The sequence below is a fragment of the Prionailurus viverrinus genome, chromosome A1, assembly GCF_022837055.1.
Source record: "Prionailurus viverrinus isolate Anna chromosome A1, UM_Priviv_1.0, whole genome shotgun sequence".
NCBI lineage: Eukaryota > Metazoa > Chordata > Mammalia > Carnivora > Felidae > Prionailurus > Prionailurus viverrinus.
Window position 1 is genome coordinate 97990913 of NC_062561.1, and position 4009 is coordinate 97994921.

Genomic DNA, 4009 nt, shown 5'->3' on the forward strand with positions numbered 1-4009 from the left:
CAGAAAAGGGCAGAGAGAGAGGAGAGAGAGAATCCCAAGCAGGCTTTGTGCTGACAACGTGGGGCTGGGTCTCACTAACTGAACTGTGAGATCGTGACCGGAGCCTAAATCAAGAGTCGGACGCTTAACTGACTGAGCCACCCTGGTGCCCCCCAAAACTAATTTTAAAACATACACAATAATGGGGATATGTAAAAGGTGATGAGGGAGCGTAAGGCAGGCTGAGGGGGAAGTACAAGCTAGCACACACCCATCCCCAGGTGGGATATGTTTGATATTCCTTGGCCGCTGCCAGCTACTCAAAAACAGAAAGGGACAAAAAACAAGAGTGTCCGCCAGCATACAAGAAAAAGGCAATCCCATCAGTAGCCTAAAGTCCAGGAACTCCCTAGTGTCTTAATGTTAATGCCTTGCTAGAGGGAAAAACAACCTTAGCTTGACAATAGCTAGGCCTCCAATAACCTTCCATCTTCGCACAGTAACCTTGCGTCTTCGGCACAGAGAATATCTCTTTGGAAGCTTCCCTTTTGACTTCACTTCCCCCCAGCCCCATAGCTATATATAAGGAGCCACTCGTCAAAACCCCAGTGCAGCTCTTTCTGCCCACAGGTTCTGTCCCCACGCTTTAATAAAATCACCTTTTTGCACCAAAGACGTCTTCAAGAATTGTCTCTTGCTTGTCAGCACCGAACCCCACAAACCCCATCAAAGGGACACAGGAACCAACTGAAAGAGAACCTATTGGCCAAAACCAGAACACTTTGAGCCACAAAATAAATAACCCGATATACAAATAAAAATCTGTGAGTTCATACAGATATACAGAAGTAGCCAAGTAAAAAAAGTAAAATGGGGGAGAAGAAAAATCCCCCATGCAGAAAAATCCCAAATGGTATATGTAGTTATGTAATAATTTGTATAGACATAACTCGCCCACTCTTTAAGTGTAGCCTGTGCAGAGTGACTTTCTGAAAAAGAATACAATACGGAAAGGGAATGCGGGGAGAGTTACTTTTCAGTGAAGAAATCTGGCCATTGTTACCTCAGTGAAATGACCAAGGTCAACATGAACACTCATTAGTCATGATGAGAGACCGAATTGAGGAACATGGCAACTGTTCTTTGAGCTCTCCCTTCACAAAACCATAACTCTGGTCTACCTGAGAAACACAGCAAATGAATTTCAGTTGAGGAATTTGCTGCAAAGTACCTGACCAGTATTTCTTAAAGCTGTCAAGGTGATTAACATGAGCAACTCAGGCAACAACAGATGTTGGCCAGGATGTGGAGAAAGAGGTTCTCTTTTGCATTGTTGGTGGGAATGCAAACTGGTGCAGCGCACTCTGGAAAACAATATGGAGGTTACTCAAAAAATTAAAAACAGAACTACCCTACGACCCAGAAATTGCACTACTAGGGATCTACCCAAGGGATACAGGTGTGCTGTTTCGAAGGGGCACATGCACCCCAATGTTTATAGCAGCACCGACTATAGCCAAAGTATGGAAAGAGCCCAAATGTCCAGCAACGGATGAATGGATGAAGAAGATGTGGTACATAGATATAATGGAGTATTACTCGGCAATCAAAAAGAATGAAATCTTGCCATTTGCAACTATGTGGATGGAACTGGAGGTATTATGCTAAGTGAAATTAGTCAGTCAGAGAAAGACAAATATCATATGGCTTCACTCATGAGGACTTTAAGACACAGAACAGATGAACATAAGGAAAGGGAAACAAAAATAATATAAAAACAAGGAGGGGGACAAAACATAAGAGACTCTTAAATATGGAGAACAAACAGAGGGTTACTGGAGGGGTGGTGGGAGGGGGGATGGGCTAAATGGGTAAGGGGCACTAAGGAATCTACTCCTGAAATCACTGTTGCACTATAGGCTAACTAACTTGGATGTAAACTTTAAAAAAAAATAAAGAGAAAAATAAAGGGAAAAAAGACTGTCAAGGTGTTTCAAAACAAAACAAAATCAAAAGAGCTGAGAAACTCACAGCTGAGACAAAAGACACCTGATTACAAATAGAGTATGATACCCTGGATGGGACACTGGAATGGAAAAAGGACATTGAATAACAACAAAGGAAATCAGAATGAAATGTAGACTCTAGTTATACATAATGCATTAATATTGGCTTATGAATTGTAATGAATATACCATAATAATGTAAGATGTTAATAACAGGAAACTGGGTGCTGGACATAGAGGAACTTTCTGTACCAGCTTTAAATTTTTCTATAAATCAAAAACCTTTCTGAAAAATAAAGTTGTTGTTTTTTTTAAAGACAATTGTAAGCAGTCAAAACATAAGCTACAAAAAGTTCCCTTTCATAACAGAAACATAAAACACCTGGGACTAACCCTAATTAGAAGCGAGCAAGTCCTGTGTGATGAAAAGAAGTAAAACTTCACTGAATGATATAAAAGATTTGATAACTAAAGATGTATAGCACCTTTGTAGAAAAGCCAAATATGATAAACAGGTTGTTTCTTCCCAAACTGTATGTTAGTACAAACTTAAATGGGGTTTATTCACTGCTGGTTAAAATGTAAAATGGTGGGGCACCTGGGTGGCTCAGTCAGTTCAATGTCCAACTCCTGCTTTCAGCTCGAGTCTTGATCTCATAGTTCATGAAATTGAGCCCCAGGCCCAGCTCTATGCTTACAGAGAAGAGCCTGCTGGGGATTCTCTCTCTCCCTTTCTCTCTGCCCCTCCCCTGCTCACGTTCTCTTTCTTCCTCTCTCTCTCTCAAAATAAACATTTTTTTTTAACGTAAAATGGTAGTTTCACAGCAGTCTCTTAAAAGTTAAATATATACCTGCCTTTTTACTTCCCCCTAAAAGAAATGAAAACATATGTTCACACAAAAATGTGGATTTAACTGGTCACGGTAGCTTTATTCATAATACTCAAAAACTGAGTTGGGAAAAACATGAATATCCATCAATAAACCACTGAATCAACAAAACATGGTACACCCATACTAACGAAGTGTACAAAACAACAAGAGAATAAAAGTATGAACTTCTGATACATGCAACAATGTCTTTGAATCTAAAAATCATCATGCTAAGTATGATTCTACGTACATAAAATTCTAGAAAATGTTATGACAAAGTGACAAAAAACACACAGGTGTTTGCATGGGGCCAAGGGCAGAAGGGTTGTATAAAAAAGTAGCTCAGCGGCACCTGGGTGGCTCAGTCAGTTAAGTGTCTTACTTTGGCTCAGAACATGATATCACCGTTTGTGGGTTTGAGCCCCGTGTCAGGCTCTGGGCTGATAGCTCAGAGCCTGGAGACTCCTTTAGATTCTGTGTCTCCCCTCGGTCTGCCCCTCCCCCACTCATGCTCTGTCTCTCAAAAATAAATAAATGTTAAAAAAAAATTTTTTTTTAAAAGACAGTAACTCAAGGATACTTTTAGGAGTGACGGAAATATCCCACGTATTGATTGTACTGGAAGTTTCACAGAGGTTATACACATGTCAAATCTCATCAAGTTGTACCCTTTAAATGGATGTAGTAACTGTGGATAAATTATGCCTCAGTAATTTGTTTGTAGTCGACACACAATGTTACATTAGTTTCAGGTGTCAAACATAGTGATTTGACATGTCTATTACCATCTGTCACCATATGCTATTACAATACCATTGAGTACATTCCCTACGCTGACTTTCATCACCATGACTTAGTCATTGTGTAACTGGAAGACTGTACTTCCCATTTTGCCCATCCCCCACCTCCCTCACCTCTGGCAACCATCAACTTGTTCTCTGTATTCATGAATCTGTTTCTGCTTTTTTGGTTTGTTTAAGTTTTTAAAAAGCTTAAATTGAGAGGGGACAGATTTAGCAAAATAATTTTTTTCTTATGAGTATATAAGAACAGGAAAGAAAAATTTGGCAGTAAAAGGTAATGAGTGAGTCCTTCCAAATAAAAAACCAATGAAGGGGCACCTGGGTGGCTCAGTAGGTTTAGCATCCAACT